At 34.5% G+C, this 12,042-nt stretch overlaps 1 protein-coding gene across 3 annotated transcripts in view; it reads right to left on the bottom strand.

The window, feature by feature from the left end:
* MARCHF1 (membrane associated ring-CH-type finger 1) overlaps positions 1–12,042 on the bottom strand; it is a 779,824-nt gene that overhangs the window by 446,301 nt on the left and 321,481 nt on the right. The window lies entirely within an intron of this gene.

The raw sequence follows: 12,042 nt of genomic DNA, 5'->3' as shown, positions 1-12,042 counted from the left end.
ATAAAAAACGAGCAGAATAAATAGAGGAGAAAAGCCCAGAGGAGAAGAGGTGTTAGGTCTTCTCACAGAAGATTTAAATCATCAGCTGGTGGCAACAATGTAAAGAATTTCCCAGTCTAGTTATTGACCACCTTGCTTGCCAATGATACATTCCTTATCTACAAATTTAACGTGGCTAAAACACACATACACATGGATTCTATATGTAAAAGGTCTAAAAGGAGGCATAAATAATAGAATAGATTCCTAATATAGTTAACTTAGAAATATGAAGGATTTTTTAAAGATATTACTATAAAAATTCATAAAGAAAAGACATTCAATTAAAAAGTAGTTTCATTTTAGAAAACAAGCTTAATTTACTCCCCTAAGAGCTCTGCATACACATAGAGAGAAATCAGTTAAAAGACTGTAAGTTGTAAAATATATGAACTATAAAATATTTGAAAACGAGGTATTAAATATTTCAGAGTACTAATGTAACTACTTTTTAAGATGAATAAATCAAAAGCTTTATCAGATGTATATTCTGATGTATATTCTACCATTTTTGTAGGATGCTCTCTACATTCACGATTAGTTCTCCAAAATCTGACAAATAAGAGCTCTATAATAATCATTCAAATACTCTACTTTTAACAGCATTAATAAACATCTCAAGTTTTCAACTTTCTACAGCAGAAAAGTTCTGTTGTTTTCATTTTTCAGTTAAATAGCATTAATTATTAACATGAGTTCCTTTGTAACACAAATAAATGAAACAAGGCGTGTCAACTTCTTGGCACGTGGTCTATCATGGAGGAAGCACTAGTGTTTAAACCACAGAAGGTGTACTTATGTTTAAAAGAATAGTGAAGATTAGATAGTTTTTTTTTTTAATTATGTGTGTTTCTTCAAACTCTACCTAAGAAAGAAGTATTCAAACACACAGTAAAATCTAATATTTTATACATAAAGGGAATTAATTCTACTTGCTGATTACATATAAATATGTATGCTAAATTGAATAGCACTCTTTAAGATTGTTAAAAAATATCATACACCTTGACCCAAGCTGTAGTTTTTATACAATATAACTTTTCATGATCAGAGGGTTGGATTATTATAAATATGAGTTATTACATTGCAGAAAATAGTAATGATGAATGAATGATGAAAACAGTAATTACTATTTGTTGAGCCATCTACAATCTGCCCATTAATGTACACATATGTACTATACTATATACATTACCTAGTTTGGCTCTCACCTTAAGCTTTCTAGGAAGAATGATTGCCTCCACTTAACAGAGAAGGGAAGGGAGGTTCTAGGAGGTGTATGACCTGCCCAGGTTCCTACATATGGTCCATGCAGACTTAAGATTAAATACAACTCTTCCTGACCCCAAATACCTTTAACACGACGTGTTAATAGAGAGCACTGATTGATGGGATGCAAAACAAACACGATATTGATCATGGGGGCTCCAGTCAGATTCAACATGGTGCCCTGATCATGCCATCCTTGCAGTCCACACCACAAAGCCAGTCAGTGAAGGTTCTTAAAGCTTTAGGAACAACGACCTCCAGCTCAAGGCACTCTACAAGAACATCTTGCTTTCCTGGTATAGTAGGCAAAATGGATATATCCATTACAAGCTCCTTAACTGTTCAGCCATTTCCCCAAGAATGTGGAGTCAATAAAGTACTAACAGGTCAAAAATCTAGAAAATTCACTTTCAAAAGGTGGAAAAAGTAATTGAAACATAGAGGTTCTAAACTATTTTTTATGCCAGATTATGAATCATTGAACTGAAAAGATACGTGTTTGGCAAGACACGATTTCCTGAAAAGTTCCACAGATGGTAGTTGCCCTGGATGCCAGACAATCGTAAGAAGTAGTTACATTTTAGAAAACAAACTTAATTTACTCCCCTAAGAGCTCTGCATACACACAGAGAGAAAGAAACTCAACAACTTTATCTAAACTACTAAACAGAATAAATTGAATTATTTGGGTTGTATATCTACTGATACAATTACTGAGTTGGATAGAATTTCATAATTATCTATAATCCCTGTGGAGTCCACTGAGGAAGAAAGAACACTTGAGAAGAATATTAAGAAGTACTTATTCCCTGACCACACAACGGACAAATATCTGTAATTGGTCTGGAAAAAAAATGCAATCCGAATGATGATTCTATTATGAACATTTTACATAATTTAAAATTTGATATAATTCCTTCATAGAATAATAACTACTTAAGAAAATCTTTACTCTTATATAGAACAGCATCAATATAATAAAACAATAAAAACATAAATCTCTGTTTAGAATTTTAAAATTCACTGGCGATTTTTCATTTGTTGTTATAGCACCTATAATTGTCCAAGGATCATTTTTCTAAAAGTAGCTACCATTAGCAAATGAACAAGACATGAAAGAATGATGACCAGTTAGTTCATATTTGAATTATCACATTAAATTTCCATTTAACAACAGAAAGTTCAATGCATCTGCAATCATACTGTTCAGTAACCTACTTTTCTTAAAGAAAAGACTAATAATTATTATTATTCCTTATCACCTTAAAACAAAGACAACCATTGCCTGCTATGTGCATCTACATGAGATGAATATTAGGAAAACATTTAATAACTTCATTTGAGGCCAGGACATAAGGAATGAAAAAGCACATGGTTCAGATTATATAATATGTATGAAGCACATAGATCATGACACATTCTAAACACTCAAAAAAGTTGTTACAAACACCCAGGAACAGAATGGAAATCACAGAATCAGGTATACAAGAGTCTAAGGAAGGGAGTAGCATAAAGTTCAAAGTGTAGTGGGAAGGCTTCCTTCTCAGTTGCTCTGAGACCTTCTCTCCTACTATAGACAACTATATACAATTGTAAAGAAATATAAAACTGGGGAAAATGTGTTACACAAATGTTCCCAGGCAACAGACAACCAGGCAACCCAGACCCATGAATTTTTAAAAAAGGAAACCATGAGATAATTTCCACTGTTTTCTAGTTTTCTAGTTTTCTGCCTGGGGGCCACTTCTGGACTCTGGTACAAAAGGAGAACAAAACCAGGACCTGGTTGTCCGTTTTAGATGAGGAGAGAGATTGAGGTGGAGGGAAAGGAAGAGAACCAGAGATATAAGACCTAAGGGAGAGGAAATCTGTCTGAGGGTCTCCTAGAGTCTTCAGCGGCACACTAATTCACGTGGTCATGAGGCAACACTCTGCAGGAAGAAGGAACGTAAGAATAACTACCCGAGAGCTACAGACTGAGCAAACTCCAGAGGGTACACAGGTTTTGAGGTTCAGCAAGTGAGAGAAGACAGCTTGTGGGATCATCACTACTCAGCAGAGATCCCTGAACAATTATGCCTTAGAATAAATTCTACTCTAAACATGCCTTAAATAAAGCTTAAAAGCCAGCCTCTGGGGAAAAAAATAAAAAACTAAACCTCAAATAAATTAACTGTTCACTGAAACCAATTTTTGTACTTTTTTTACTGAAGTATAGTCAGTTTACAATGTTGTGTCAACTTCTGGTGTATAGCATACATCTTTTTCATTATAGGTTACTACAAGATATTGAATATAGTCCCCTGTGCTATACAGTATGAAATTCTTGTTTATTTTATATATAGTAGGTAGTATCTGCAAATCTCAAACTCCCAATTTATCCCTTCCCACCCCTGGGCATATATCTGGAGAAAACTCAAATTCAAAAACACACATAAACCCAAATGTTCACAGCAGCACTATTTACAATAGCCAAAACATGGAAACAACCCAAATGTCTATCAAAAGATGACTGGATAAAGAAGATATGGTATATTTATACAATGGAATACTACTCAGCCATTAAAAAGAATGAAATAGTGCCATTTGCAGCAATGTGGATAGACCTGGAGATTGTCTTTCAAAGTGAAGTAAGCCAGAAAGAGAAAGAAAAATACCATATGATATCACTTATATAGAGAATATTTAAAAAAACACAAATGAACTTATTTATAAAAGAGAAAAGACTCACAGACATAGAGAACAAATGTTTGCACTTTTTAAAGGAAGAAAGCAACATCCAGATTCTCAACAATGGACTATTCATAATACCAGGCATTAACTAAACCATGATTAGACATATAAGCAAAATAGAATTCATAGTCAGGATTAAAATCAATGATGTAGCAAATCCAGAAATTACACAGATGATGTATTTAGTAGACAAGCCATTATAATAGCTGTTACAAATTGGCTCAGAGGAAAACAAATGTAGGAGCAAAGAAATGCAAGATTTTTTAAAAAAAAACAAGTGAAACATATTAAAAATACAACATCTGAAACAAAAATTCACTAAATAGATTCAAAACCAAATCATACATTACAGAAAAAAATAAGTAAACTTGAACACATAATGAAATATCATCTAAATTTTTGACAGAGAGAAAGAAAAAGACTGTAAAATAATAGGCAGGAAAGAAGTGAATGTGGGAGAAAATCAAGCAGTTTAACACTCAGACAGATGAAGGACCAGAAGGAAATGGGGGGGGGGGGCAGAAATTAACATTGGAAAAAACATGGTCAACATTTTCTAAAATTCATGACAATTAAATCCACATATCCAAGAAGCTTATCAAACCCCAAACTGAAGAAATATAAAGAAAAACAGACCCAAAGTCCAAATTTCTGAAAACCTTTAACTGAAAGGAAATCTTAAATAATGCTGGAGAGAAAAGGAAGACCCATCTAATACAAGACAGGAAAAATAAGAATTGCATGGACTTCTCTTTAGTCCACCTGGAAGAAACAAAAAACCAAACCTGTCAAGTCAAACTAAATACTGATGAAAATATCCTTCAAAAATAAAGGCAAAATAATGTTCACACAAATAATAACAGAACATTTATGCAAGCAGTCCTGCATCACAAGAAATGTTAAAGGACGCTCATGAAGCAGAAGAAAAGTGACACCAGATGGAAATCTATATCCACACAAAGGTGTGATGAGAACTAGAGATGGTGTATGTATGAGTAACCATAGGAGACTTCTTTCTGTCTCGTTTACACATTTGTATTTAAAAATTGATTCTTTAAAACAATGCATTGTGGAGTTTATCATATATATGTACGTACATATGTTTGCAACAGTAGGACAAAGGATGGGGAGAGGAATGAGGGGTCGTATCAACTTAAGGGTCTTCCATATGTAAAATACTCTCACATGTAAGGCAGTATGGTGATGGTTCCTATGGATATTTAAACACTGGAAATCACCATAAAAATAAAATAAAGGAAGACAGCTAAGTAGCCAAAGATAGAGACAAAACTGAATTCTAAAAAGACTCAATCCTAAATAAGGCAAAGGAAAAGGGGGAGAGGGGGAGAACAAAAACAGATGGGACAATAAAATATAGAGCAGGATGATAAATTGTAATCGCAGAGTACTGCTACTTATATTAAAGATATTGTCTGAACACTCCATCTGAAAGGCAGAAGTGGTCAGACCTTAGAAACACAGCAGGGGCAAACCACATGTAGTCTATGTAAGACACACTTCAAATGTAAAGACACACAGAGGTTACAGAGATACATCATGCAAACACTATTCAGAATAAACTAGAATTCAAACTTGAATTCAGCAAATGCAGTATTATTAGTAACAGGGATATTTTAACATGTTAAAATGATTAATTCATTAGGAAGAAATAGAAAAAACAGAAATATGTACATTATTAAGAGATGCTAAGTAAGGCAAACATTGATAGAACTGAAAGGAGAATTAGGCAAATCGACAGTGATAGCTTGTGATTTCAATACTCTTCTTTCTGTAATTGACAACAGAGGTGGAAAAAAGTATCTCTTAAAGCAACGCTGTCAACCAGCTCCACCCAAGAACTGCAGAATAGAAATCCTTTTCTAGTACACACAGAGCATTCACCAAGGTATATCAGACCCTGGGTAACAAAAATACTCAATGCACTTGAAAGATGAGAAATAATCAAATATATGTCTTCTGATTACAAAAGTATAAAATTAGAAATCAATAAAAAGGAAATCTGTAAAATCCCCAAATAACTAGAAATCAACTAGTATATTTCAACAGAGCCCATGAGCCAGAGACGAAATCTCAAGGGCAGTATGTAAAAGGATAATATATCATGAGCAAAAGACACTTATCCCAGGTAAGCATGTTAGTTTAACAATAAAAAAATTAACGTATTGCTCCATAGGAAAGACTAAAAGAAAAAAACATGGTTGACTCAATTAATATAGAAAAAGCATTTAATAAAACTCAACAGCTGTTGACAAAATTTTAGCAAATCATGAAGAAAAGGGAAGACTTTCCCTCAACTTGATAATGGATATTACAAACAATTTCTAGCTAACACCCCCTTAATGAGAGACAAGCAAACAAACCAGTCAAGTGCTTTCCTCTCCGTGATCAGAAACAAGACCAGATGCTCACCTCCATAATTCCTAGTCAGTAGTGCCTTTGTTTTCAGAAAATATGATCAGGTAAGCAAACAAGCCTTAGCAATCTTACAAAAAGCAATTAGAACTAAGCCAATTAAGACAAATTACCAAACTGAAAGTCTGTATATAAAAAAATGAATTGTATTTGTATACACTGCCCACAAATAATGATGAAATGTAATTTTCGAAACACTATTTACAATCGCATCCAAAAGCAAGAATACTTAGGGATAAATTAAATAAAGTATATGTAAGATTACAAAACATTGCTGGGAGAAAATAAAGAAGATTTAAATAAATGGATGAATAAATTATGTTTTTAGAGTGTCATTATTATGTCAATCGTCCCTAAATTTATTTATAGATTCAATGCAATTACAATCACAATCACAATCCTAGTAGGCTTTGTATAAAAATTGATACACTAATTGTAAAGTTTATATGAAAATACAAAGAACCAAGATGCGAAATAAATTTTAATGAGAAAACAGCTGAGGAACTTGGATTTCGAGATTTCAAGACTTAATATAAAGCTAAGTAATCAAAACTGTGTGGTATTAGTATATGGACAGACAAATGGGCCCAGGGAAACGAACATGAAGGTTTCAGATACAGCCACACATCCGTGGTCAACTGGTCTTTCTGCATCGCCTCAAGTTAGCTCAACAAAGACAATGGCGTATCTTTTTAACAAATGATGCCATAATATCTGTATGTACATTTGGAAAGAAATGCATATTGGTCCTTAGGTCACACCATATATCTCATCCTAATTAGAACAAAGTATAAGGTCGAAAGCAATAACATGTCTTAAAGGAAGCATAGGAGGAAAACTCTGCAATGTTAGGTAAGGCAAATATTTTTTTTCAGAAGAAAGCCATGGATATAAAAGAAAAAAAATTGATTAAAATAATTCAAATAAAACCACCATGTTTCAAAGAGTGTATTAAATAAATGAAAAGGTAAGCTATGGAATGGAAGAAATTAGATTATATAAATCATATATAACACATAACAAAACATATTATGTAAATAACATATAATAACATACTTGTTTTTTCTACCCTACAGCTTATCTTTTCATTTCATACTGTGTTTTAATTATATATTAATTTCATGTTTAATATATATGATTATAAACATCTATGTCTATATTAATATGTCTACATTATCACCTAAACCTCTGTCTCTCTATTTCAACATACCTATACATTGCAAAAAATGGTGAGAACTCTTATCACTCAATAATAAAAAGACAAAACCAAATATAAAATTGTCAAATTATTTTTATGGATGTTACACCAAATAAAATATACAATTGATAATTATATAAAGAATTATTCAACATAATTAGTAGTCTGGAAATGCAAATCAAATCATAATTAGACACCATTACATACTCACTAATAAAGGCATTCAAGAAAAATAATAACAATTATTATACTTACATTTATTATTATTTATATACAATTGTATAATCGATGTAATTCCCTGGTCCACTGAACGTCTGCATTTTATAGTGACTTTTGCATACATATGCAAATATTTTGTTTACCAAAATAATAATGGACTCATCACAGAATGACACTGTGGTTTTCAAGACATAATACTTTGAATATAACAAGACCGGGTGCTCTCAGATGCCATATAGGTTATATTGCAAAATCCATTTACTATGTGTTAGTTCCCATAATTTTAAAATCTGTAGTCACATGAGAAGTTAATATAAATCTTTCTGAAATTGCCTGAGATTCTTTTAAAGTACTTGTGCTTATAATTTCCTATTGACCTCTCTTGTCTTCTTCTTTTTTTTTTTTTTTAATTGAAGTATACTCAGTTACAATATGTCAATTTCTGGTGTACAGCACAATGTTTCAGTCATGCATAAACATACATATATTCCTTTTCATATTCTTTTTCATTAAAGATTCTACAAGACATTGAATATACTTCCCTGTGCTATATAGAAGAAATTTGGTTTTTACCTATTTTTTATATAGTGGTTAATATTTGTAAATCTCAAACTCCCAGTTTATCCCTTCCCACCTCTTTTCCCCCAGTAACCATAAGATTGTTTACTATGTCTCTGAGTCTGTTTCTTTTCTGTAGTTTGTTCTGTCTTAAGTTTATTAGTGTCTTCTTTTTTCTTTTTTAGACTCCACATGTGAGTGATATCATATGGTATTTTTCTTTCTCTTTCTGGCTTACTTTACTTAGAATAATGATCTCTAGGTCCATCCATGTTGCTGCAAATGGCATTATCTTATTCTTTTTTATGGCTGAGTAGTATTCCATTGTATATATATACCACAGCTTCTTTAGCCAGTCATGTGTCGATGGACATTTAGGTTGCTTCAGTGTCTTGGCCATTGTATACAGTGCTGCTGTGAACATTGGGGTGCATGTATTTTTTTTGAATTAGATTTCCCCCTGGATATATGCCCAGGAGTGGGATCGTTGGAGCATATGGTAAGTCTTCTATACTCTGGCCTTCTCTGCTCTGCTCTGCATCCCAAGGTACAGCACTGACTCCAGGGACTTCTTTACCCTCTGGCCTTAGCTGGGTTTGGTAAGTACAGGGCAGCAGGAGTGGGTGGAGGGTGAGACGAAGTGAGGCCAGGTATTCATTCTCCTCCTTCCCTCTCTGTGTCATTGCATTTCTAACAGCAGCTTCTCTCCTCTTCAGAGAGCACCTGCTGAGTGGTCCGTCAGCTGCCATAGGTGTCTGCTCTTCCCTTCAGTGATCCCACTCTAAGTTCCCACTGCACGCCCCGCCATCCTTTTTGGTTCACTCAGCTCTGTCTCCTTTAAGTTCTTTTCATTAAAACCATTTTGAACATTCCATCTACTTCTGCCACAACCCCAGCTGATACAATAATTGTTATCATGAGCAGTATTTCGTGATGGACTTTCTTTCCTATGTGTGAGCAGACTGAAAACCTGACAGATTGGTGTCACATTTTTTCAATTTTTCACTTGAATGACATGAAATGAATTACCAATTGAGCACAAATCATTGAATGATCAATTGTCTTTGGTGCTTACTTGCTATGGCAAAAAAAAAAAAAGAAGTTATTGCAAAGATTATGGGATGAGATGATCGCTTCTGACTATTCTGAAGAGTACTGACAAAAACAAATGTATGTTCCAAACACTGATCTCCCGATTCATGTCACAGGTGGAGATCCAGAAAATCTTAAGAGCAGCCTTAAAATAACCCTTTATATGTAAGGAGTAAAGGGAATACAGGGTTGAAGATCAAATCCAGCATCTGACTGAGACTACAGAGCTATAATGTCACTGAAATGCACAACTTGCCGAATCATTTATGCCCAAGGAAGGAAAATTTGTAGAGAAGGAGTGGGTAAATGACATTAGAGATTTAGATGCCGAGCAAAAGCACTCAAAGTTGAAATGTAGATCTAAAAATCCTTCTGCAATGTTCTTACTAGTGGAGGCAGCTTTGCTCCTTCAGCTCAGGAAACCAATCATCCTTGCAAAGAAATGTTTCAGTGACTTTGCTTGGGTGGTTACCTCAAAAATAATATGCTGATTATTCTCAAGATCTGTCTTCACCACCCCTCACTGCCTTCAGTCTCATGATGAGACATATCTGCGTATTAACCAGAGAAAAAAGTGCATAGTCCTTGCCAAAGGGGGAAACTGTATACACTGAAGAAGTTGCAGGATCTTTGATAATTTCATTTGTCAAGAGCTAAGGATAAGTGTCAGGAAATACTCTAAAGATGTTACACAAAGGAAGAGAAACTGTGACATTGGAGTGATACTGGACTAAGCCAAAGCTATCAACGTGAGAGTGTTCACCAAGGATTCTGGATAAAATATGAGATAAAGCACCCGTGTGTCACGGGGATACATTTGAATCAAGTCACCACTGGGGTTTCCCAGTCCCTTAATTTCACCCTAGACCTGAGTCACTTTACAGACCTGCAACATACTAACTTGGAGAGAGGTCTGGTGATTTTGCAACATGGCAACAAATACCCATCGTAAATCTTCCCCAAGCTTTCTCCAGAGGGAGTTTTGACTACTATGAAGGTGGAAAAGCTCTGGAAAAAGAGCATTCCTAGACCTTCTGTACAATCTAAGATCCAGGGAGGACCAACTGACAACTGACCTGACCTCATCCTGCAAAGATAAATGTTTTTTTAAAATAAACTATACTTCCTTTAATGTTGTACTCTTTTGAGGAAATTTTTGGAAAAGCGTCTTTTTTTTCCTTTCTGGGTTCTGCCTTTCATTGGAGATTTACAAGTGACAAACTGACAAGAGTGAATAGAAAAAACACCTGGAAAAGGAAAAGCCAACTGGAGGCCAGCTGCATTTTCTGAAAAGAAATACATAATAAGACATATCTGTTACTGTTTCCTCTATTTATAAATAATAGTATTTTCACCTTTTAGAAAAGGTCCATTTTAAATTTAGATTTGAAAAGAGTATTATTTTTGTATAATAACAAATGGAAATATTCCATAGAAAAAAGGGAGTAACAACCTCCCCCCAAAAGATAGCGTTTTGGAGAAAAATGAGAATGTAGCCTGTGGTTTAAAAATTTAGAGCAGGAGTTAATGCACCTTTTCTACGGTTTTATAACCGCCAAGTGCAGCCAAGGCATTTTTAATATTCATCCTAAAAAGACTTTATCCTTATCGTAAATTCTGGCAGTGATGAAATGCTGCTCTACACCAACCTGGTATTAATAACCTGCCGTCTAGTCCTGCATCGTCTTCAAGATCAAACTACTGACACAAATGAAACATTAACCTTAATACAAAAGATTTGCCCTGATCATAGATGACATGTGTGAGTGTCGTCATCTTTTAATTACAATCCAACAACTCTGTGGGGTGTTTCCTGAGAGTCCAGAATGGTAGCTGGCCCTGCGGAGGGTGTAAGAAAGCACTAGGGAAGTGCACCACGGAGGGGGGAAGACATAAAAACAGCCTCTGTTTTGTAATTAAGATAACACAGTATCATATAAATCTGTGTGGCATCAATAATGTAGCGTCATTTTCAGCATGAGTGAATCAGTACCTTTTAAAGAGGGAATGTTTTGCTGAGACGGTGAGATTGGAGTGTAGACTGGAAATGTTCAGAAGGAAATACAGTGGATGGAGGGGAAGGAGATGGTAAGAGAAGATAATTTGGAGTCTGTGAGAACACAAGGCTTTACTTTGTTCTGCAAGAAAAAAAAAATGAGGGAAAGACGAACAAATCCTACCATGAAAATCTGTGTGAGATTTTTATGGGAAGTTGAAGGGGAATAAATAATGGTGTGGTGGGTGGAAGATACAAACTTATCATCTTTTGTAGTAAAGAGTGCCAAGTTAATGGTTAATGTTTATGGAACCAGAAATAGAAGATTCTATATATACTTAAAGTTAACAAGGGGAGGAACTGAGCCAAGATGGCAGAGTAGAGAGACTCACAGCTCGCCCTCTCCCACAAATACACTGGGAACTACATCTACAAACCCACTGAATCACACAGAACATACTGAACTCTGGCAGTGTCTCTTGCTTCGAAACACAGAAGGATTCTC

Source organism: Camelus ferus, chromosome 2 (genome assembly GCF_009834535.1).
Source record: "Camelus ferus isolate YT-003-E chromosome 2, BCGSAC_Cfer_1.0, whole genome shotgun sequence".
In the NCBI taxonomy this organism is placed as follows: Eukaryota; Metazoa; Chordata; class Mammalia; order Artiodactyla; family Camelidae; genus Camelus; species Camelus ferus.
This window is presented reverse-complemented; position numbering and strand designations above follow the sequence as displayed.